We start from the raw sequence: 26,418 nt of genomic DNA on the forward strand, positions 1-26,418 counted from the left end.
AGCACACACAGCGTTTAAAAATGAATTAATCTCCCACTCGTTCTCTCTACTGTCTCTCTCCACGTTGAAGAGAGACGGTTGAAACGACAGCCTGTGTTCAAGAGCTTACACAGAATCCTCATTTTCACCTCACTTGATGGAGACGAGGTTATCAGACAGCACAGGGAAGTCTTCAGTGCAGGATGGCAGTTACAGGCCGAGCTTTCTCATACGCACATAGCTCTGACCTATAAATGCACTCAGCGAGCATATAGGGAATATGTGTATATGCAGCATTATGCTTTTTAAATGGATCCTGAGTCATGACCGAAGAAGAGAAGGGAGGAACAACAAGGAACACATACAGTCCCTCACAACCTTTCTTGAAATGAAGTTGACTGCCACTAAAGTAAAACCGCTATGATTTTACAGTGTAGATGCTGTGTGAGCTGTACTACTGTAATTGATAAACCCAATCCAAATCAGTTGTCAGCTTTTCCGAAGTGGTCCTCTTGCAGCGGTATTGTTTTACAGTCAATAATATAGCCGGATTGTTGTTTGCTGTCTCTCTTCCAGCAACTGATACCCTTTGTGGAGGATGACAACTCCAAACACGAGGATCGCTCGGCCGGCCAGAGCCGCCCCCCCACCGAGGAGAGGAGAGAAATCCTGGAGGTCAACAAGGTATCGTGTTCTGTTTCTCAAAAGCACAACACTGTATGGGTTACAGGATTTATTCCCAGCTTGCGGTAACTAAATAAAAAACGTAGTGGCTGATAAAAATAAAAAGAGATCGCAAGATTTCTATCATAGCTTAACATGATGTTGTTTCAGATAAGTGAAGTTTAAGCTCACCTCGGAAATTCATGCGCCCCCCAGACATTTCAAATCTACCTGAGCTTAAGCGAAAAAACTCTTAACATCATCTCAAAGATAAGAAAAATAATTAAGCGTGGAATTCATTACGGATTAGTAATTTTACTTTACATCTTAAACCCTTAAGCCTTAATAGGCCTCTTTTCATTTTTTGGGTAGCAACCATCCATATTATGAAGCTGTGGTTTCTACAAAACAAAATGTAGAGGATATACTCAATTACTGTTTGTTGATAGAGTGCGTGTGTATAAAGGGTTCAATATTCTGGTGAAAAAGGCAATTCTGATTTCCAAAGGTCTTATTTGGATGTAGATGCATTTAGATTCTTTGCTGGTGGTAAAAGATCTTTAGTTGTATTTGACACCTGCCCAACTCTCAATGGAGTTCACTGAAAGTCAGAAGGGGACATAGCACCAGGGGTGGGAGGTAGATGCTGAAGTCTCTGGATGTTGTTTGGCTAGCTTACTCTAAACTTGCTTAAATACATATTACAGAGTACCTATGGGCTGGTGTGATGGTTCCCAGTTTTAAAGCGGACCTGAGAATGTGTCTTTTTAAACCGTGAGCCTTGCTTAACCTCAGATTTGAGACGTGGATCACAGGGTATCCTTCGCTGTCATCAAAATAAATTGTTACATATTTTGTATATACCATATGCCAATAGACAGGGGTGCACATAACTGGTACGCAGGTACGGCAAACATCTGAAATGCCTACCGTCAATTGTCTCACTAAGCGCATTTGCGGACTTGTGAAGCATTTCCAGAAGGCGCTTCGATCACTGGACGACAGAGCCGGTCGCCATGCGCACAGACGGGGCTGCTGTTAACGTCGGTGTGTACAACGGAATTGTGCCACAACTTCCGGCGCGAGTTCTACGCGCTTGCTCCACTAGCGCCCACCCCCACCCCACCCATCATCGTTCAATACCACACCCCCACCGACACCCCCCCCCGTCGACGTTCAGGAAACAGAGGGGCTGAACCAAAGGGCTGAACACATAACTTTGCGTGGGCAGCCCTGAGTACCACTCCTGGTACTCATTTGAGTAACTCACTAAGAAAGTGATGTGCTCCCCTGCTAAAAGAGGTTAATATATCTAGTACGGAAAACATTCATTTACTACAGTAAGTAATCAGCCCACCTATTTCATGGGGGTAGTGGAGGGGTCGTGGGAGTTTGAAAAAGTGTTCCTCCTGTCTTCTGGTGGGTTAACGCCATATAACATATAATTTTCAACCAGCCTTGTATCATTGCCAGTTGGGTGGCTCCCTCGCCTGCAAATGATTGGAAATGAAAAGTTTAATTCTAATAACCCCTTTTGATATACCTCAATGCTTAACTCATGTGCAAGTATAGCGTACGTTTCTTAAAATTGTACATATCTTTATTTAAGGGCCTTTTCCAAGCTGTGTTGATGTGATGCAAGGGATTCACTCGATTTATTAATCAACACATCATCTCATGTAACATCATTTTATTTTGTATTGACACCCTTTGTAAAGACAGGTGTGTGTGGCCAGTATGCAAAACAATTTCAAAATTCTAGTATGTGCCAGTTTATAATCTAGATTCTAGAATATGAGTATAATCCAAAAATTCAAGTGAATGAGCTTTCCATTAGCTACAAATAGCCGATTTGAGCAAGAAAGCTGCTGATGGTGTTTATATATTAGCAGAAGGAAATAAGAGTTGACTTTTTTTATATGTCATGAGGTGTTCACTTCCGGAGTGGCAGACATCAAACACATCTAAGAGCTTTCGGCGGACATCAAACACACCTAAGAGCTTTTTCAAATGTATTCACTGTCAGATATGTTTTAGCCCAGGTCTAATAGAGAGGCTGCTTTACGACACGCTGAAGTGCAGAGCAGAGATATTTTCTTCAAACTGACACGCCACGTTGTCAGTCAAAGTCTCAAAGTTTGTTGGAGAAAGATTTAATCCTGAGTCATGGCTTACATGCTAGGGATAAACAAGCATAAAAGCGCGAAGAGAACCATTAATTAAACATATCCAAGATTAATAAACCAAGACAAACAAAATTGTGTTGTGGATGAGGCTTTCAAATAACTCATCCTTAACCAAGCTGCACAATCTTACAAGCATTAAGTGTTATATTTATTCTAAAAGTCATAAATCCTTTATTTTTCGACTGCAGTGGTAGCTGTGTGTAAAACCAATGGCATAAATATTATGTCTTGATTTTATGACACATTCTTGATGAACAATTTCCTTTCAATGCTAACCTTGGTAAAACAAATACATTAGAGTTACTGTGAATGCTTCAAAAGAAAAGCAACTGCGTGCTTTGAAGGATTTTAATGTGAAGCAGCAGCAGTTAAAATTGTACGGTTTGCATTTGTAGTAATCTGAAGGTATACAATAAGATACAGTAATAACAAACTGTAATGCAGGATTCATTCATGCATCATTTCTTGGGAATCCCTTGTGCGTAGGAAGGCAATTTGAATCGAGCATGGTAATGATAGTCACCGCCACTCACATTGGAAACTACAACATTGACGGGTAATTACGGCACTCTAATATTGTACGTCGAGTGGCTGTTGCCGGATATTGTCGACCATAGAGACAGCCAAAATTGAGCGTAATTTCATGGAAAAACTAAATGATAAAGGTAAGGTTCAAACATATTTCTGCAAGTGGAATGACATTAGTGTTACATTTGAGGTAAAGTGTTTAAATGTTTCAATAGCTAGAATCAAGGCAGAGCGAGAAAATACATCCATTTCATTTATATAGCCCACTTGCAATACAGTGAAATCTCATAAAGGGTGCACTGATGCATTACAGATACAGATACTGATATCCTACCTACACTGACTCATATAGCTGGATAACGTATAGGTGACAATGTGGCCACAATAACTACCAGCTGATGTTTAAGTATTTATTTACTACGTGTTGTTTCACAAAGTTAGAAAAGCAATATATGAGTCAAGTCTGATGTTGCATTACACATCTTATAATAACCACTGGTATTGTATGTATTGTAGTTCTCAGTATGGGTTAAAAAAACAAACTGATTTAGGCATCCCTACACCCGATCAAAACAAAGGCATTCTTTTTTTTTTTTCTAATAATAAGAGATACACCAATACAGCTCTATACGGAGTCACATCTCGGCACAGTATTGATTCAGCAAACATGTGAGTGCATGTGTTGAAGTGTATTTCAATGCAGGCTGTGTTTCCTTTTTAAAAAGCCAAAAATATGTTTGTGTTTCTGCACTACAGTACATGTTGATCAACTAAAACGCAAGTTGTTGTTGCAGATAGAGAAACTGTAGGAACTTGAGCACGTTTTAAAGATGTTCTACTTATATTAGAAATGCTGAACAAAGAAAAAGGCAGAAATGAATGTTTGAAGATGTGTTATTTTCTCAAACTGCTTCACAGCCTTGCTGAACTGACAACTGAAGCACGACACATGTCATCTATAGACTGACCAACGCTGCCTCTTTTGGCATTCACCATGATAGATTATTTTTGAGTCCAGGATTAGGTTTAATCTCTCTCTGGGAATCGGGCCCATGAACATGACATTAAAGCGCTGTGTGCTAATATAAGTCCTGGGTCGATGAAGCCTAAATCCTGCATATATGAAGGTGAGGTATACAGCCAGGACTCAGGCACAATACCTCCCTGGCTGTTCCCATATCTCAACCCAGTACAGTGTTATGGACAGTGGAGCGTGGCAAAGGTTCAAGTAAAACACATCATGCATTATTTAGGAGGCCTTTTTACCTCGCTTCGTTTGCCATGGATTTCTTTTGTTTGTGTATACTGTATTTGTGCGTGTATATTGAGTGCAAGAGATTGAGAAAGAGCTTTTGTTTTTTTCTTCAGACAGAGAAGATTGTGTTTGCATTTGCTTTGACAGAGGCTTTCAGCGTGCACGTGCTGAAACCCCTCTCTGTTTCCTCTCTTTGTATGTGCATTGTGTTGGCTCGGGACAGATTGTTCATGCCAAGGCTTCTGAGTGTGCTGCAATGATAATGGGCCAAGGTCAGGAGTGTCAGCCGCAGAGATGAGAATTGGTTATTTTTAAGAGCGCAGCATGGCTCCCCTGGCTGCTTTTAAATGTTAACACTACAGTGAAACATTGCAGTGAACCCTGCGCTCAGCTGCACTCAGCCCCATCCAAAACAGACTGCATCGCCTTTTCACACAAAGCTGAAAAGAGTACGGTAAGAGCCTGCTGATGTTGTGGTAGATAAATAACCAAGTGCCTATTCCAACAATTTGAATTCAATACTGGATTGAAATACAGAAATAGGTTTTCAGGATCAATGCAAGAATATTTTTTCCTCAGTTTTCTTTTCAGTACATAAAATACTGAACTTGGAAGTCAATGTTATTGTGTCCTATTAGAGACCTGTATATGGCTCTGATAAATAACCTTGTTTATAGTATGACCTCCTCCCTATGCAAAACATTAGCATGCAAATTGAATTCCGTCAAATGATCCAAGTATATAGAGATTGAGAAGACAGAAAACCCAATATGCTGAGGGCAAGCACACATTGTGAAATCTTCAACACACAGAAGGAACTTGATATGCAGCACATCTATAACAAAACCCATCTCATTATACTGAACAGTGTGTACACACGCTTATTTTAAAGTGAAATATAAAAAGGATGCGTTGATATCGTTTTTTTGTCAAATCTCACTTGTTGTCTTGCATCGTCTGTTTTCCTTTATCTACCTGTTTATGACTAGTTTCGATTTTATAACGGGAATTTAAGAGAGATTTCTGCCCGCTGTTCTCTTTAAGCCACCTTATGGAGTTGTTACCACGGTAAACACCAAACACATTGAGTGTATTTCCTTTTCCCTAAAACCTTTGCTTTTGCTTGGAAAGCTGCATTTGTGATGCATGTTTAATAGCTTGTTGTCTTTTTCTCCCCTGCCTTTGTGGTCTTAATGCTGCAGTCTTTGTGATATTTCCGCAACCTTTGGAATAATGAGAAGCTCTTGTCCCGCATCCATAAGGACTAGCAATACGAGGACCTTCACAAAACCAAAGCTGGTAATTGTTGTTACGGGTTGTTGGTTTATCAGCACACCACCTAACTTTTATTACCTCATTAGGCCACATTACTTTACATTTAACAATGTAACAGTTGAGTTCCCTCCGTTCTGTTGATTGATTTGTCGTAGGCCTACTAAAAGATCAGTCATATGAGCACCTGTGTTTATATGGCCTGTGGGATAACAGTTTCATCCCACAGGCCCAAATAAGACTATTAAACACCTGAACTCTGTAAAGCATTCATCTGTTTGCATCTTGCAAATTATTTATCTATATATCATCTTCCATTTACTTGTATATAGACTCTACTTGCACTATTTCTATTTTATTAGTATTTACATTTTTCACATCTCAAAACATTCTCTTGAACTATTTTATCTATTTTATTTGTTTTATGTACTATATATATTCATGTTGCACTGTTGGAGGAATCTGTGGCTCAAGTTTTTCATTGCCATATCCACACTGTAGCTACTGTGCACATGACAATAAAGCCTTGAATCTTGAATGATTAGTTGTATCTTGCTCGTAGTAGATTGACATTTCTAGATCAGCCTGTCCTCCTACAAAAAACGACCCTATAGGTTGATTGTTCAGCAGCTAAATACGACCCAGTCACGTTTTAAAGTGTTACAACTCTAGTGGCCGTGTCAGAAACAACATGCTCCCGTTGATTGCAAACGCTCCGGAGGGTGGTTTATTCACAAATAACCCTCTCTGGGAAATCCTAAATTGTGGAATAGTTTGGCCATTAAAATGCTTTTTGATTAGATTTCTAGCGAGAAGTGTATATTGTACTTTTATAATCTACGTCCAGTCGATGTGTAGCATCTATAGTTTGATAGATATTACGAAGATGATTTGAGGTCTTGCCAGGATAACGTGTATGCAGCTTCCATGTAAAGTTAGCGTGGGTGAAAACAGTTTTTCCGGTCTCGAAGTTTTCATAATAAAACCGGATATATTCCCCTCACTGTCAAATAATTACACAGTGATATCTACATTACTCATCCACTAAAAAACATCAGTTTAAGTTGTTAATTACACAATATTGATTGGTTTAAATTGTGTACAATGCTTTTGTGTTTTTAACCTTCGATTCGGAGAAACAAATTGTTTTTTCGGAGTTTAGACACTACAGAGTTTCCGAAGACACTACACTACCCAGAATCCCCAGCTGTTGTTTGGGACTACAACATCCGCCTTGCTTTACAAACCCCGTGATAAGTCCTCAAGCTCTGTGATTGGATGTTGGAGCGGCAGTGCGACAAGGTTACGCCGAGCGTCACAGCTCTATGAAATGCAATGGAACCACGGCAGACTTTCCAAAACCGGACTTGGACGGGTCCAGCCCAGCAAATTTTGCAAATATGGCAGTAGCCATCGATCATCTTAAGATAAGATAAGATACTTTATTGATCCCCAGTTGGGAAATGTTTTTGTTACAGCAGCATGTACTGTATAATTAACAAGGATAAACTGATGTTTTTTAGTGGATGAGTACTGCAGATATCACTGTTAAATCATTTGATCATTGGTTTTATTATGAAAACGTTGAGACCGGAAATACTGTTTTCATCCCGTAACTTTACATGGAGGCTGCCGCATATACTCCTTCTCCTGACGAAACCTCAAATCATCTTCGTAATATTTATCAAACTGTTCCTACATATCGACTGGACGTGGATTCTAAAAGTATAATATACACTTCTCGCTAGAAAATTAATCAAAAAGCGTTTTAATGGCCAAACTATCCTACAATTTAGGATTTTACAGAGAGGGTTATTTGTGAATTAACGACCCTCTGTAACGTTTGCATTCAACGGGAGCACTAGAGGGCGAAAACTTTCAAACGTAATTATAGGTCGTATTAAGCGCTTGAACAATCGACCCATTTGGTCGTATGAGTTGGAGGACTTGTTGTTCTAGATTGATCATTTAGGAGATTTTTCTATCATCCTTTCCATCTTATCAGCCATACCGAGAGGACAACATGAACTCATCTAAAACGCAGCTTTTCAGTCTGGCCCAGCAGAAATCCAGTGTATGCCTCATGTGTTCGCAGCATATTTAGCTGTGATTTTGCCCAGGCTGCCCAGCTGCACATTAAGGCCACAATAAGGACAGCAAGCTTTGGGGAGTTAGAGCGGTTAGTGTGATCAGCAGAGTAGAGATGCAGCGGGACAGGGGGAAGCAGATGTTTGTGGCCTGGCTGCATCTGCTACAGTCACTCCCGCCAAACTGGGAAGTTCTGGATGATAGGGGGACGGTTTGGAGGGTAAAAAAAGAAAGGAAAGGGTAGAAAGAGAGCTAAATGCAAGAGAAATGTTGCCATGAAAAGGTTGATGGAGTGATAGATGAAGAAATAGATGGATAGAAAGCCTCTGTTGAGTAAAAGGAGAGAGGAATGAAAAGGTGTTTGAAGATGGATGGATGACCAGACAAATAGCTGTGTTGTCACTTAGAGTAGATGTGTGAAGTGGAGGGTAAAGGACGAGGGGACACTCAGAGAAAGAAACAGGTGGTACAAAAATGCAAGTTATATCATTCTTCTAATGTTTTAAAAAATGAATGAAAGTGTGTATAGCGATGACAGGGAACCTGGGATTTACAGGAGAGAAGAGACAGGTTAAAAGATAGATGAAAGAATGGATTGATAGATGTGTCGACAGCTGAGGATTGTCAGCGTTAAGCTGTTCACATTCAGATAAGGTCTTCAAAAGGAATAACAGGAGAGCTGATGAAATTCAGCTACAGAGGGGAAAATAGGATGCCTTCTGTAACAGAATGCCGAGTGAGGGAGAGAGAAAGAGAGAAGATTGATGCATAAGTCAAAAGATAAGTCCACGCATGCCTCAAACTCTCCTCCAGATATGTCATACTGGTTTTCGATTGCTTGCCTCATATTTACCCGAAAGTAGATTTCTTTTTTTGGGAAGAAGCCTTCTATCAGAAAGAATTTAAATTCACTCACTGCTGTAAATAATGAGCAATGATATACTGCATCTTCATGGGAAGGGTGTGATAGGCGGAGTGATAGGACGGCAGGGTAATAGGATTCTAAATCCATGGATGGGGATTTTTGTGCTCTCTGTTCACAGTGGAATATCCTTGGGACAGACACCCCCCTCCTGTGTTACAATTTGACTGACGGGAGTGATCTGAGGAAGCCATTGAAGTGTGTGTTCTGTGCTCCGAGAGGGAATAATGGAAAGCAGAAGTGTTGGCCCAACCCTAAATGTTCACATTGTTCAATCCCTACTTAATCCTTGTCTATACAGCCCGGCTTCTGCGATAGTCTGCAGACATATTGACTTAAGATCTGTAACATCACCGAGGGACAGATTGAATTCTGAGGTTTACTACCATACCCATACAATACAAATCTGACGAGCAGGGTCGAGCCTTAGTGAAGTTGGGATTGGATTGGTGCTTTCAATTAAAGCAAACATGCTTAGAAACATGCATCTCTTCAAGGGTTTGAACCCCAGATAAGACAATATCCATTAATAGTAGAAATGACCTAGTGAATCTCCTTTAGTGAATCTCATTTAGTGAAACTCCTTTAGTGAAACTCCTTTAGTGAATCTCCTTTAGTGAAACTCCTTTAGTGAAACTCCTTTAGTGAATCTCCTTTAGTGAATCTCCTTTAGTGAATCTCATTTAGTGAAACTCCTTTAGTGAAACTCCTTTAGTGAATCTCCTTTAGTGAAACTCCTTTAGTGAATCTCCTTTAGTGAATCTCCTTTAGTGAATCTCCTTTAGTGAATCTCCTTTAGTGAATCTCCTTTAGTGAAACTCCTTTAGTGAATCTCCTTTAGTGAATCTCCTTTAGTGAAACTCCTTTAGTGAAACTCCTTTAGTGAAACTCCTTTAGTGAAACTCCTTTAGTGAATCTCCTTTAGTGAATCTCCTTTAGTGAAACTCCTTTAGTGAAACTCCTTTAGTGAAACTCCTTTAGTGAAACTACTTTAGTGAATCTCCTTTAGTGAATCTCCTTTAGTGAAACTCCTTTAGTGAAACTCCTTTAGTGAATCTCCTTTAGTGAATCTCCTTTAGTGAAACTCCTTTAGTGAAACTCCTTTAGTGAAACTCCTTTAGCGAAACTCCTTTAGTGAATCTCCTTTAGTGAAAGTCCTTTAGTGAATCTCCTTTAGTGAAACTCCTTTAGTGAAACACATTATTGATTAATGGTGAGTAATTGGAGATCCTTCAATTGACATCTGCCTTTTCTTGATTAATTCTATGGTGAAATTCTCTGAGCGCAAACCTTCATCATGAAGCCCTCGAAAACCAGAAACATTTTGCATTTGTTCCTCTTATTAATGCATTGGGCAAAAACATTGAGAAAATATTAACAGAATTTCCAGTAAATCTGCATAGGAAAATGTAAATGAATCTTGGTTCCCACACACTCCCCACACACTCATGTGTCAGGAGTTATTCAAATCAAGATCAACAACAGGTTGAGCTAATTCCCCAGTCAGTTGTCATGAGAAATCTGCAGAACAATATAGTGCTACGTTATGAAATCATCGAAAGTACAAAACATGATGAAGTATTGCATTAATGTTAGTTTCTTGTATTCATTGGAGGGACTTTTTATGTCTCTATATTGCATATTTGATCATAATTATTTACGATTTGACCAGAGACTTTCTCTGGCCATGACCGCTAACTTCAAGGGGGACAACTAGGGTTTTTTTGTATGGTGAGAAAAACAGATACAAAAATACCTTTTTATTGAAAGTAAATCTCATACACCCATCATGTTTAGGACTTTATGAGGACCATTTTTCAAGATCGTTTATTGCCCAATCGTAGCTGTCACTCCAGGTCAATTCCATCCCCCACAACCGCAGTCCCTACTTCTTTTCAATTGAAGCTTGAAGCCCACCCCCCAAGGCGTTGAACAGGTAGTAGAAGTTAAGATCAGCGTGGATATGGAAGGGGGGGTGGCTGGAGGAGAGGCAGATAAATGACTCCTCCATGGTAATGTCTGGCTGCTTTATGGGGTGTCCTGGCTGTGAGTGATAGCCTTGCTCTCGTTATCTTTCGATTGGGGTAATTGCTGTTTGTCGGAGTCTGGCTGACGGATGGTGATGCAATCTGCCCAGCGTTGGAAGGGAAGGATGGGGGAGGCATTACTCTCATCACTCTCCACAAGTGTCTTCACAAGGATGCATGCTGTGTGTAACAATATGTATTTGAATTCAAGTGTGTTTGAACAAATACATTCCCCCAGTGTTAATGTGGTTGTGTTCTTCGTTGTATATCTTATATTGTACATAAGGTTTCTCAGTGCTCACTCTTATGCATGTAGTTAATTGCAATTCATGTGTGTGTATTAAGAAGAAAATATATTTGAACATGCGTGAAAGTCAACAGTGTTTGCATAAACGTTTAAGATGCATTAGCCATAATTCATTGATGCCTAATGGGTTGCGATTGCTCAATCTCTGTGCTGCAGACCTCCGGTGCTGTAGAATGTGATCGTGCATATCAATTCAGGGTCTCCTCCCCGTAAACACACACTGTTCCCGCTCCAATAAAAATACACCCAATTCTGTGGCACCCAAGTGACCACAAATTACATCACTAATGAATACCCTGCATTACTGGGCACATGCCAATTAATGGAGGGAAACAACAAATATGACAAGTAACTTTTTGCCAGCAACATTTTTCAACCGTGCGCTAATTTGGACGGCACTTTCTGTTTTGAGCAGCTTCCATTTTGGACCAGCTGTCTTGTAGCAAGTGCTGTCCATGTTGGTGGTTACAGCCTGCTTTCTGCCTGCCTCGCAGACGTCCGGCTGAGTGACGGTGCATTTTGCAGAATGGAGGACGGGTGATTCATAGCGGCTCTCCGGATTACTTGATAATCATTCCATCTGGGGCGTGGGACAGGCGCTCTTGTCATTGGCACATCACTCATCGTTTGTTCTCTTCATACGGCCCTTTCTCCCTCCATCTCTCCATCGCAGAGGCCTTGGTCATGACCCTCCGCCCTGCAGGGGAGGTTGTAATGCCGGACCTGTGAGACACGGCAGACCCCCCCCATGCACCACCCCTCTCCTGCACCCTGCCACCGCCACTCGCCTCGCGTTTGATTTAATACCAGCCTAAGTGTGAATAAATTCCTGTCACAGCCCATTAAGGAGGCCTTGGAGAGATCTGGCCTGTTATTAATTCTCCACAGCTCCTCTCTTTCTCTCCCCTCTTTTAGTTACTATCTCTCTCACTCTGCTGCTGCTCCCTCTCCCATGCCCCCTCACCAACCTCCTCCCCTCCCTCCCTCACCGCACACTGCCTTGCTTTTTTTCAATACCCCGTTAATTACCGCGTCTGTCCTCTTTATTCAAATGAGAAAGAGAGAAATTAAAAGCAGGGAGATGTTTGTAATTTCAAATAGAGAAAAGCGTTCCACTGTCTGGCTCTCCTCTCCTCAGCAGACCTGTGCGAGCTGGCCGTCGACTCGTGTCTGTGTGTAATGAATTCCAGTGGCACTTGCGGTTAGTTTTATCTGAAGAGCAGGCGGAGAGTCTGCCGAGGCCTGGCGATAAACAAACGCACCCTCCTAACTGTAATAAGAGAGGGAGAGAGGGATGCAGCTTGGTTGGTCTGTCTCTTTCCATCTCTCTTGCCTCCCTTCTTTCCTCTGTTCCTCTTCTCTTTTTGTTTCTCTTTCCACTCCCATAGACGATACGCCCCTGCTGTGCTCCACTTCCTCTCCATTTCTGTCTCCCTCTTTTCCTTCCCATCTTCCACCGCTATGTTCAGGCTCCAGAATTAGCAGTCTGTGCACAGCAGGTGTCTGTACCTCTGTCTTATTAGCAGCCTCATATGTGGCCCATTAGAGGCTCCCTCAATGCCAAAGGCTTTTTAATTGTTTTGCAGGGGTCAGAGGGGCAGTGTAGCCGCAAAGCTCTTGCGGAGGAGGAATCAGAGCTGATTTTTTTGGAGAATACGTGTTTTCCTAGTATTTTGCTGCATTTAGCGTCAAGTGCAACCCCAATTATCTCTGCTTTGTGTTACAGTGTTTAAGGGCTATGTAAGCAATTAGTTTTTCTAAACCATTGTCTGACTGCGGTGTTATTTAAGACTATTGTTTACATGAACACTTGAAGTGGATTGGAGATTGTATTTTGCTTAGGCTGTATTGTGTACAGCATTTGCCAGTTGAGTACCTGTGTAAGTAAAAGGCACATGAAGGGACGTTTTTATATTTTCTAAAGCTTTTGAGACTGCTGTTGAAAAATAAAATAAATGTAGGCGGCGGAATTGTATAACAAACAGAGGTAAGTTCACTTAAAAGACCAAAGCTTCAAGCAGAGAAAGATGTTTTTCATTTGGTTTTAAACTCTCAGGTTGGGCATCCTCTGGGAACGTAACGTTTGGCCTGGTTCAAAGTTTACACAATAAGTAAGCAACTGTAGGTTCACTTGTGCAAAGTTATGAATCTAGGCGCTCATTGTCTTAAAATGGTACATTCTAAAATGATTCAAGGATACAGAGCTTAATCATTCAGAAACACACATTTTAAAAAATGTGCTAAAATATAGAACGGCAGAAAATGACCAGCAACTATCCGATGAGATTGATATAATAATGATGCAAAGGATTCTCTCAAGACATTGTGCAAGACGGGACCGAGGATATACTGAGGACGGAGGGCCGAGTTAAGCATCCTGATGGAAATAAGTTAAGAAGCTTTTTTTAAGTCTCTTGTTTGCTCGAAAGAAAACACAAAAATGACAAATCAAATATTGTAATTACGAGGAAATATTCCTATTAGTGAAACGTTCTTGAGAAAGATTACCCTAAGTTCTAAATCAGTGTGCAAAAACATGCAGAATCATGTTAGTAGACTCATCAGGATCCAACATGTATATGTCTTTCTTTATTTCATACACTTGATATTACTAATGTTTCCTACGTGGAGGTTATTGGCTGCAACATAGGAAGTTGCGTTGCATTGGCAGTGGTGGGGGTGACCATTGTGGTGGGGGTGAATGAAAAATACCTTGTCTGCCTCCTTACTTCCTCGTACAATCTGGAGTCCGGTCTATATGTGGAGGAGCTCAGGGTCTCTCCAAGTCTCATCCACTGATGCAGTGGCAGGCAGACGTACATGCTAAACCTTGTATGCATCTACAGTGCCATCCATCCAAGGAATGTATTAATGAATTAAATATATAGAGAGGAATTGTCAATGATTTGTTAAAATATAATTATTCTTGGTTTTTACACTCATTTGGACTGTCCAGAGAAAACAAACAAACCTCTATATTGGTGCAAAATCATCTCTCTGTTGTGTTCTTGGTCCAGTAAGAAAAACCCTAACCGTTTTTTACTGTGTCTTTTCATGAATGTGGAGGGTAGGCTGGTAAAATGCATTCAAACTTCTCTGGGAAAGTTTGAGGATTTGGCTAGGTGTGTCTTTTTAGAATTATACTGAACATAATACATAGAACATTTGAGTTTAAAGTGTGTTTTCCCCCCCAGTTAAATATGAGTACCATGCCGCACGAGTGAAAATAGCACGGTAGCTAACATTCATTAGTTTTGATTTTTCAGAGGCCGGGTTTTAGGCAGTCGTTTTGTTGCCTTGTTGAAACAGGGATTATGAAATAAACAACAAGCTTCGTGGTGTCCTCTGTTACGGAAGTGAATGGAGTGATAAAGTGAATTTGTTTACAGATTTTTTAGTCAGAGTTTGTGAAGATATGACTGAAATTCCTTTCTTCTTTTGACTTTTCTTTATGTATGACATGGGCGACAGAACTGACCTGGCCTTGCCTGTGATGTGGGCATGTTACATCAGCTGAAGCCTGCCAGTGTGTTTCTGCTTCAAACCCTGTCATCCCTTTTTTTGTTCTGCTTTTCTCTATTTAGTAAGGGAAAGCTGCTTGCTCAGGTGTTAGCAGGAATATTTACATTTGAACTTGAGAAATAGCTTAGTGTGTAGGTGAAATATTAGGAACATGCCTGTTTCAAGCTCAACTCTTTCTCACAGTCAATGAACAACATCTCCTGCGACTGGAATGACCTCTTTTACTGTACCTCTGTATAAATCTGCCTGCCTTTTCCTTTTTCCTTTTTCCACCCCCTACTGCTACCTTCACTCTCAAAGCGAAGGTGGTAATTAGAGCCAATATTAATTTGTTGGAGAGGTGCCGTAAGGGGAGCTGATTTTAAGTTTGTGAGAGTGATTGTACTAATTGAACACATCACTGAGTCGCAAGATGCTGTTGACATCTGAAGAAATGTTGTTGGCACTTGAAAAACATTTAAATGCCAGGTTTTTCAAACCCATAGAAAGTTTCCACTTCCAATTAGGAAAAACAACCTTGAAGTATCATGTTTACTTATGCCTCATTTCCACTGCATGGTTCAGCTCTATTCTATTGACAATTCCCTCTGACCAATCAGTGGTCTGCATTGTTTTCAATTCAGCTTTTAACGACTCTGCTTGCTTGGAACCTTGACTGAAGTGTTACCAAGAAAGATACAGGTACAACTTTTGCTCATTTAAATCAAAAAATAATTCTAGATGAGCCAAGTTGGTTTACAGTCTGCCGTACCTTGCAGTGGAAATGCGTTTGAGACGAGGTGTTCAGCTTGGCCTCAGATGATTTAAGCTCCTGACACACATCTAACAGAGATGAAAGAAGGACGTGCGGTCCGCTGCGAGATTGAGACGGCGGGGTATCACTCTGATAATTTTGGCTTCAAGCTTTCAACACTCAAACATAAAACATCTTCTTCTCCAGTATACACATCAGCCCTCACAGGACAGCCATCACTCTCTGCAGCTACCTTCACAATGCAGTCTGCTTGGGTCCGCCATAAACTAGCTAGCAAGAAGAAAGCATTTCAAAAAAGTCCTCCTATTGAGTTAGCAGGAAGTGTATTTTTAGATGTGTTGTTTGCAGTGAGGATAATGTGTCCTTTTATGGAGAACTACGTTTTTTATTTTTGGCTTTTTTGCCTTTTAAGGGCAAATATACAGGAAAGAGGGGATGACGTTCAGGAATGGGCCTTGTGTCAGATTCAAACCTGGACAAAATGAATTCAGTTTTTTATTTACTATTTTGACTATTTCCCTACTCTTAATTCATATTTAACTGTTAAAAAAAACTATAATATTTCCATTTCCTGGAAATGTAGTGTTTTTATTATTTCTGTCACTTTCTATGTAGATCTCTCTAAAAAATGGCAGGGTATTTCCTAATAAATATGTCTTTTTTGAGTTTTTCTTTTACTTTCACATATTAATATGGTTCTATTCCCAAAAGTCACATTTGTCATATCGTATTTGTTCGGCTCTACCTGCTGCAACCAGGGCTTTGACTTTCTGTTGGTTTGTCTCGGAATAGTTGATCATTTATATGCAGTCAACACATCAGAAACCCAGAAGGTTGTGATTTGAATGTTATTCTCTTTATCAGTCTGCAAGCTGCTGTAGCTAATCTGCTTCTGATACAAATGAACCTGTTGGCTCTCCTAAACCACGTATGAACGGAGATATACACACGCACAAGAGCGTAATGTATGTTCTGATGCCTGCAAAATGTGACTTCTGCAGAGAAATAGACATTTTGACTTCATTATGTCACATAGTGCATTCTTTGGATTTTCATCTGATTCTGCTGACGGGTTCCTCGCTTGCATGGCTGCCCATCATTGGTTTCAAAGCAACAGCACTCCAATCTTCTTGCCCTTCATTTATTATCACTGGGAACCAAATCACAAAGGAAAACACAATCGATGGGGCTACCTGGCAGAGACTCAAGTGCTTAGCCTCAGCTACCTCTAAAAGGCTAAATCGATTGCAACCGTTCTGCAACAGTCGGCTGACACTGCAGGCTTTCCACCTCGATGCTGAGGACGTACTGGAGAGAACCCCCGTTATGCAAGGATGACAACACGGCTATTGTATTCCTGCCACCCCTGGAAGAGAAGGCTTTTATCTGCCTTCCAAATCCCTTTAAAAGGCTTCATTCCCCCAGGAAAGCCCATGCCAAACACAGAACACACTTGCACTTAAACCTTCCCGTTGAGAAAAAGTCATAAAGTTTATAAAGTCAATTAAGGCTTTTTTTAACTGATGGCAGGCAGATTAAAGCTGCGTGGCTTGGCTCCCCGTGCACACTGTCAGATGGTAAACCAGGGCCCACTTAGAGTCACAGGGTCCCCCAGGCAGGGCACACCGCAGTAAGCAGCTTACTTACATTTACTCACTTCTGCTTTTTCCTCAGAACGGGCAGTGTGTTTTCCGTCAAGACATTTCCCTTTGGTCCGAGCACTTTGAGTACACGTGCGTCATACTAGAGTTCAATCTGGGAGCATTCAGGATTAACTTCACCGTGATAAAAAAAATCACATTTATTGATACAAATAAATTGCAACAGATATTTAACGTAGCATGTATAGACACGTGTGTTTATGTATAACCTTGGTCCCTGTTTGCCTCATTTAGTTTGTTCCAAATAATCCTAAATAAACCTAAAGTATTTTCCATAGTGTAAAACATTTAAGGAAAGGACATGGAATAGCCCAGGTCTATGATTGTGATTCAGAATATATGTGTGTGTGGACATGGATACAGTAGTTTCAGAGGTTGATTCATAATTATCATGCACTGATGTTTTTTTGCTGTCTTTTTTGTCATCAGGATCACAGGAAAAAACTACTCGCCTATTTTTCATGAAACGTGTTGTAAGGATGAATCATCAGTGAAGGGAAAACCCATTAGAATTAAAGAGCAGATCCAAATCAAAGGGAAAATTCATCATTATCGTTCACTTACGGAAACAGTCTTGGCTCCTGCTCTCTTCAAGTGCCCTTCTCCTGGAGTATTAGTTTTCTTAGCTCTTATTGAAGACACACTCATTACTAAAAATGTTATCCCCTTGAGTTTGGTTTGTTCTAATTCTTCTGCCTAATGGGGAGTTTCATTTCCCTTGAGGATATTTTTCAATGTTTGCATAATTTACAGGATCGTTGGTTTCTTGAAAGGCACCTTTCCACATAGTTGAGGCTTCTCTCCAAGTTCTTTGTCTCACTTTATTATAAACCATATCATTAAATGGGATTTGACCTGCGTTTCTGCTAAGACACTCGATCTTACTATCTGAGGACAGCAGGAGGTGTTCGCTTCAGCCTCTGTGTGGATGATGATGATGATGATGATGATGATGGAGGTTTCAACCTGCCCCATCTCTGGCAGTGATGAGATATGAGATATGAAGGTGATGTAGCAGATGCAGTTACATGTCTTCCTCTCCATTAGGGACGGGGCCATGTAGTGTTTTATCACGTCCTTCTCAAGCACTCATCCATCTCAAAGTAGCGAAAATGCAAAAATGTCTTATTTTAACATAATGGACGGTAGATAAATATTTAAGCAGTCCTTCCTCCCTTTGTCGTGAGTGCCCCGCACACTTATTGCTTTTGGTGGATGTGTCATTGACTATGATAAAGTAAATCCACATTTAACAATCTTTAAGCGACGGTATCTTTATTTGTTGGATAGATTATGGATATAATATTAGATGAGGGATTTATTTGATGCAGAGAATCCAGATATACTGTAGTACCATCTTAGAAATATATCCAAGATGTAACCATCTTCTGGAACCCCTCTCCTCTCATCTCCTCTCCTCTCCTACCCTCTTCTTTCCTCTTCTTTCCTCTCCTCTCCTCTCCTACCCTCTTCTTTCCTCTCCTCTCCTACCCTCTCCTCTTCTTTTCTCTCCTCTCCTCTCCTCTCCTCTCCTACCCTCTCCTCTCCTCTTCTTTTCTCTCCTCTCCTCTCCTCTCCTCTCCTCTCCTACCCTACCCTCTCCTCTCCTCTTCTTTTCTCTCCTCTCCTCTTCTTTTCTCTCCTCCCCTACCCTCTCCTCTTCTTTTCTCTCCTCTCCTACCCTCTCCTCTCCTCTGCTCTTCTTTTCTCTCCTCTCCTACCCTCTCCTCTCCTCTTCTTTTCTTTCCTCTTCTTTTCTCTCCTCTCCTCCCCTCTTTTCTCCTTGTCTCCCAGCCTCTCCTCCCTCCTATCATCTCTTTGCTTCCCATTTGATTTGTCTTGCTCATCCTCTCCTCAGCTCTCTTTTCATGTCCTCAGCTCTCCTCTACTCCACCTAATCTCCTCTGTATTCACTCCTTTCCTTCCCCTTGTCTCCTCTCCTCTCCCTAATCCTTTCTCCTAACTCACAGACACTTACACTTGTAATTCGCAGACGGATCCGTCAGAGTCAAAGCTGCGATTTGAGTTTCAAGCGACAGGGTGGATTAGCAGAGGAATCCTGAGCGAAGACGTTCCTTCGCCACTTGCTATATTTCTCCCTCTCTCCTCCGGCCCGTGTGTGTGTGTGTGTATTTTAATCCGTAGTATAAATTGTTTCTTCACGGCAATTATCTCAGAGCTCCTCATCAAAAACGCTTAATTTGTTAAAGCATGGTGGTCATGATTTTTAATCGTATAGGAAACGGGTTAAATGCCCAAAAAGCACATGAATGCCTCATCTTATTCCTATAATAATATAATTACAAGATTAGCTTCATTTTTCTATAATGTCTATCGGATCGAAAAAGAGAACCCCCTCCCTAATCAGCTTTAAAACCTGGAGATAATGCCACAGAATTAATTAATATAGAGATGCCAATTATAAAGCTTGATAAGCCCGAAGACGCCCTCTTGTTTGTTTGCCTACATTTGATAAATCCCAAGTGAGTACAGATAAGGATCTTGTGTTGTGTCACTGAACAACACTTGAGTAGTATTGAAGACACAAAAATCCACTTAGTTTTGATTGAAAGCGTCTCTTTGATGTGAGTGTATGAATATATATTATGACTAATCGATCTCTAGTTGGGGAATGTCTTGTGTTGGCCCGAGCCAGGATCTTTGTTGACTTGTCACACAGACAGCTGTTTGAGTGCTAAAGTTTCACCAGCGCAGAATTTTGATTTAGTGATTTCGAGGAAATATTCAGCATTTCCCCCCCTCTTCTGTCTTCCCCCCTTTTACTGAGGAAAGCTTCTTCGATCTGATTTGGTGGAGTAAGGGAGAGAAGGAGCACGATGAAGGGACTCTGAGAAAGACGGAGCAGGATGGAGTAACATCCCATCGTCCAAACTGCCGTCCGTCCTGTCAGCTAACAGCTCCCCGTCTCTTCTGCCATTGTCCTGTTTTAAAGGCTTCAGCTAATGATGGAGCTGCTGTCCTCCGCTCCACTATGCACCATCCTTCTCTGTATAATCTTTTGTCTTTTTAGATCCAAACTGATGGTGTTGATGGTGAACAAAGCACCAGACACTGTCAGGATAAAAGCTGCAGATACTAATGAAATGAAACTAATGTAGGTCAGTGCGACTCCAGTGACACCATGTTCATTTTCTTTTAGAATATGTTTTTTCTGGATATGAATCAAGAATGGAAAAATGACTGCTACTCTGCCATGTCCATCAGGCTTAGCTGGAGTTACAGGGACTGCAATCGGATTTGTTTCAACCCCACCACCCCAAGCCAAAATGTTGAATCTCTGCCCTATAAACAAACTACTCACGAGTCCATGTGACTTCTTCTTACAAGACTCTCAAAACAAATCTCCCCATGACTTGTCCTCTGCCCCATGTGCTGTTAGAGAGCTTCCTGCGGTTGAACACTGTCATGACCTTCTCTCTGTCGCTCTGAATGAGCACACACATAAGCTGTTCCCACCTAGAAAAAATGTAGGCATTTGTTTTAAAAAAAGGCCGTTTTTTTAAACAAAAGTTGAGAAACTGGCCTAATCTACACAGAACACATACACTAAATCTTAGCTAATGTGAGCTAACTGTAAATGTAACTCTCATAACATCCAGTTTCACAGTAAATGCTGAAAGTTGATCATGTATTTATTGTCACACACTTACAGGAAGTGCTGTAGCATCACTAATTGGACTGAATTGATTAATTGATAGATAAGAAATGGATAGAAACCAAACACTGAACAATGCCGACATTAAAAACTCATTTTCCTTTTCACACACAGATTTTGACTTCACAAACAGACCAGAACATCTGACCATAAACACTTGCACAGCTGAGCATTCTCCGACACACACTGACACATCGCTGCATCTCCTCCGTGCGTTCCAATCTCCATTTCCACTCCTTCTCGGGTCACTGTGCTTTTCCTCCGTCCTCCGCCAGTCCTCCGACGGCTGCCAGCATTTCCAGGTTCTGTGCAGCAGGAAGGCAGGCTGCCAGTCTGCAGGAGGCCTTCAGAGACAGGGGCTCAGACAGCGCTTCCTTGTTTACTTTCATGAGTTGTTGACTGGCCACCCTGCCGCGGCCGATTCGGTGTCAAAGCGTGTCAGAAGAGGCCTTCAGCGGATTGAAAAGGCATCAAAACGTTATGGTGGGGCCGAGCCGCTGAGTGGCGTGCCAAGAAATGAAAAAGTACACCCGCTGGATTCCTCATGAGGTGTTATTGTGTTTGAAATCCTTGTTTTCCAGACAGTATAAAAAACAATGTTACAGAGCTCCCTTTCTCTGCTTTGCTCTCAGTAGTATACCCTTTTCCCAAACATCGCCTTATAGGTGTGAAGGATTAGAGTTAGGCTAATTATGAGGTTATGAATGGAAATATGTCTCCCCGAGGTTGCAGAACAATTTCTGTGGAAAAAAGCACTCTTGTTATTCATATATCAAGATATGCCAGCAAGCCTTTTATGATGAATGTGCCGTGAAGGCTTCGCTGCCTCCATACTCTTTTATTTCCACTGTGAAAAATGGGGAATTTCATGTGTGGTTTCAAAGAAAAGCTCAAAAAGATCTTCTGGATTCTGGAAGCAGTACATTTGGCCTTTGAAGCCATGAAACGCTTGTAAAATATCTCTATGATTGCAGCTTTTTAAATCCTGAAAAAGTTTACAATTGAAAAAGAAAAATGAACAAGTGTTGTATTCTTTGTTTAAAAAATGTTGACTGAAATGACAAAGGCTCATGGTATCATCTCGTTAATAAAGAGTCAATGACCGAGTTATTTCAAGAACTGCTCGTCAAGGTAATGAGGCATGTCCCATGTAATACACACACATGCACACAGAATTGAAGTGAAAGTCAAAGAGGGATTGGAAAAGGGGGGGTGTGAGAGAGATTGTGAGGCAGCGAGACCCCCTGAGAGTTGAGTAGAGAGAGACTGGAAGGCCTCCAAATGTACCACTCTGGAATATCTTCAAGGACAATCAGCTAAACAGTTGATATTAAGAGAGCTGTGTGAAATCGATTGCTCAAGGTGTTATCTGCGCTGCAAAAATGGCTGGTAATTAGTCACGGCTAAAGGAGTGTTACCGAGAGAGTGAGACAGATTTAATCTTAATAGATTTCACTGCACTGCAGATACAGTAGCTCCTGAATGAGTGAACTCTTTGCTCCCCCCCCCCCCTCCCTCTCTCTCTCTCTGGCTATCCATTAGAAGAAAAAGCAGCTGAGTAAGTAGCTGTGATGCACTGCTGTTGCTAAATGTGCCTTCAGAAGGAGATGTTTTGCCCGATGTTCAAAGGCAGCGTACATTTGGAAGCTCCTACCTGTTTTTATTCCGACTCTCCAGCAGCAGCAGCGGAGCCATTATTTGTTTATGTATAAAGCTCGGGCATCGAGGCACTTCGGTCCGCCGCAGCTGTTGACTTAGAGATCCTGGCGGCACATTCAGAGGCAATCGGCAGACAAAGCCTTCAGTGACTGACGGGAGAATGGCATGTTTGCTCCTCTGTGATGTACCTGATGTGTTAGCTTAGCGATTAGCAGAGGCCAGGATTGATGCACTTAAGTACTCAGTATTTGTAGAGAGGTCAATGAGCAGGTGAGACCACTTGGTTTATTGTATGTTGGACGAAGACATACACTGATGTGGCTTTCAAACGTCCATTAATCATCACCATATACAAACTCTAAAGGGTAAGGCAGGTGTTATTTCAATGAGTCAATAAATCCCATGAAGAAAACAAAACATCAACACATTGTCTGCTTTTACTCATGTGGTTTGTCTATGGAACTCAACCCAGACACATTCATTCCTACTGAGGATGTAAAGGTTTAGATACAGTATGGGTAATAGATATTAGCAGAGGTGGGGGAGAAGTACTCAGATCTTGTAATTAAAAGTAGAATGACAGAGTGTTGGAATACTCTGTTACAAGTAAAAGTCCTGCTTTCAAAATGTTACTCAGGTAAAAGTACTCAAAAGTACATTATATGTTTTGATTATAATTAAGTGTTATCACAGCTGGTAAAGGTGCAGCTAGTTTGAATGACTTTGTATACTGCAGGGTAGCTTGTACATTTACTCCAGGTGTAATTCAAGTCTGATTTAAGTGTTGATAATATTTCACATCATTTATCCAAATATGTGAAATAACTAAAGTAACTAAATAAATGGAGTAAAAGTACACGATCTACCTCTAAATTGTAGTGGGGTAGAAGTACAAAGTAGCAACATATGGAAAGTTGTATACTTGAGTACAGTACTTGAGAACATTACTTATTCACTTCACTCCTCTGGATATCATTTAGTTTGTTGTCACATTGACAAGAAAGCTGTGGGTATGGAAATGTTGGTCTTTGGTCCAAATATGTCAACAACTATTTAATGGATTGCCGTCAAATTGAGTCCAGAAATGTATGATTTCCAGACCCTCACTTTTTATCCCATGCCAAGTCAAATATTTACCAAGAATTTTACCACATGCTTTACGATCAAACTTGCCAAACTAATAGTCTTCCCATCAGCCTCACTTGTACCTTTTTACGGTAAATACAAAATGTGTGTTGGATGTGGAAAGTGTTTAACAACAAACCTGCTATGTTAGCATCCAATGTGTTTCTCATGGGATTTTACGGCTGGGAAAAACCTCCCTGTTCATTTCCTCATGCTAACAGCAACAACAGCCTCAGTCATTAGGAACGATCTTACATCTGGAACCTGTTTTTTCATTAATATGGTGAAGTAAATTATATTTTACAAGGACGTACAATAATGCAGGAAGTGTGAAGTTTATGCTGTGTTATAAGCTTGTTGCTAAAGTAGTGCTGTCAGAGAAAACCTTGTAAAGTGTAGCAGCATAAACTTGGCTCCATTGGACTTTTCAATACCAGCATTACTGCCTTATGTACAACATTCATAACCTGTAAGGCTTGAATGATTAGTTTTCTGCTGAATTGTAATTGCTTTGTTGTTTGTGGAAGGTATTTCTTGTGTTTGTGATCTTTCGTAAACCCGCTAGTTAGGGTTACAGTAGGGTTAGAAAAAGGCACTCTGACTTTCTTATATTTATGCATCTCATATAAGTCTTTTTTTTTTTCCTTGGATCCACAGAAGCTGAAACAGAAGAACCAGCAGCTGAAGCAGATCATGGACCAACTGCGCAACCTCATCTGGGAGATCAACTCCATGCTGGCAGTCAGGAGCTGAGACACTCACACACACACACACACACACACACACACACACACACACACACACACACACACACACACACACACACACACACACACACAAAAACTACACCCAATGGTGGGTGCAGCGGTTTGGACGTTGACTGGATGTGTAACAGGGTACCACATGCTGGCTGAGGCTGCACTTTACCGAAGACATTGGGACTTTGGCAATATCAACCCGTTTCCTGAAGAAGACCTGAAACAATGGAAGGAAAGATTAGAGCGAGACACATGAAGACTGAGAGGAAGGTGTGGACGATGGCAGAAGATATTCTGTTTACCTCAATATCCTGTATTTTAATCAACTAAATAATAATCCGAAGAGTTGTTATATTATGTTTTATCTATTTGTAGCTACTAGCTCAGCAGAGGGTTTATGCCTGTAGAAATACATTGTATTTAATCTTTTGTCATAGTTTTAGAACTTTGTGAAGCCCTACATTAAGAAACATGATTTTATATGGCCCCTAAAAACTTTAAAAAGAAGGAGAAACAGTATGGCAAAAATAATGAGTCTAATTCTGACTTGATTTGTTTGATATGAATGTATGTGATATGTAAACTCATCGATGCTCTTCTCTGATTGGACTTGACATTTCAATACATGCCTTGTAAAGGATTCTGCTGAACTATAAATCTTCCTGTGATTTTTTAAAAACTCAGCGCTGTTTTGTGATTTTTGTTCGCTGGTCTATCTGTTGTTTAGCCCGTCTGTATTCATCCAGCATCTCAAAGTCACTCTTAGGAATACTGCTAAAAGATCATTTCTTATTACTATAACAATGTACCGGACGAGACCAGCTTTTCATTACTCAATGTTGGACAAATAATGTTTCAAAATGACCTTAAACCAAGTCTGTAATGCATGTATGTTACACTTCTAGCATATCCCTCACTCCTAACACACTAAGTTAACGTTTATCTTATGTGAGACACCTTTTTAGATTTCTGGTGTGTCATGATTTGAACTAAAACATGTATTTTAAGACAGTTTTTTTTCAATAGCTTCCATGTCATGAAACTATATCCATACTCAATACTATAACTACCCTGAACCTTTTCTTGAACCGTTCTTATTATACATCCATGGTCTCTACCTAACCGGAGTCACGCTGTGTGTGTCCGTCAGGAAACAAGCTGTTTACAAGTAGTTCCAGCAAACATCCACTGATAAACTGCGATGTTAACAACCTCATGATAACCTCATATGTTTTTAACTTAGGATCATACCTGTGTTTAGTCTAGAAAAAGGTAAATGTGTGCATTTTATTATAAAGTTGTGTATATTTACAGACTGTTGCAAAAACTAAGAAGCTTATAAACATCAGGTTTAAAACTAAAAGAGCTTTGAAACACAATGAAAGATGTTTGGAGTTTTATTTGAGTTATTCATTTAAATTTTTTGTCTAAGAGATGCTGATTTGAAACCGTTGTTACATACAGTTACGGCATTTCCTGTTTCTGCCGGAGAGAGGGGAGGCCGTCCCAAACCTTGCTGCTGTATTTACTCCCTCCATCTGACAGGAGGGAGCCTCGTTGAGCTGCGAGTGTGGCTACAGATGGAGTTCACTCCGTCACGGAGGGGTAGGGTCGAGGGAGTGGTTTGGGATTGGGCCTATGAATGTTTGTTTGAAAAATCTAGTTTTCTATTTAAATGTCTTGATTTTTGTGATGGCTTCCATGTCAAATGACCAATTGACCCCCAATCCTACTCTGATATTATTTCTACACCGGACACATAAGACATGACTCTTTTCATTCGATTTAAGAACCCCTTTTATATGGTAATTATTAAGTATTTGTAGGAAGATTTTGCAGTTTTCAATTAAAAACTTTGCTTTACCAATGCAGCATTGTATTACGACACTGGACAAATAGGACCAACATATTTTTATTAGGGCTTCTTCAAAATGTATGTCACAATAGTCATGTGAACAATACTCAAATGAAATTGAAATATTAATCAAATCTAATAAAAAGAGGAGTAGTAAAGAGATGCTGCATTCATTTTGAGT

The 26,418-nt window shown here is 40.6% G+C and overlaps 1 long non-coding RNA gene across 1 annotated transcript; it reads left to right on the top strand.

The window, feature by feature from the left end:
- Positions 1–550: 550 nt before the first annotated feature.
- On the top strand, positions 551–25,055 carry LOC104946864 (uncharacterized). Its single transcript, XR_798503.1, has 2 exons — positions 551–663; positions 24,282–25,055. It is a non-coding gene; the product is annotated as an uncharacterized lncRNA (long non-coding RNA).
- Positions 25,056–26,418: the final 1,363 nt, after the last annotated feature.

This window comes from Notothenia coriiceps, unplaced genomic scaffold, assembly GCF_000735185.1.
Source record: "Notothenia coriiceps isolate Sejong01 unplaced genomic scaffold, NC01 NC01_scaffold00011606, whole genome shotgun sequence".
NCBI lineage: Eukaryota > Metazoa > Chordata > Actinopteri > Perciformes > Nototheniidae > Notothenia > Notothenia coriiceps.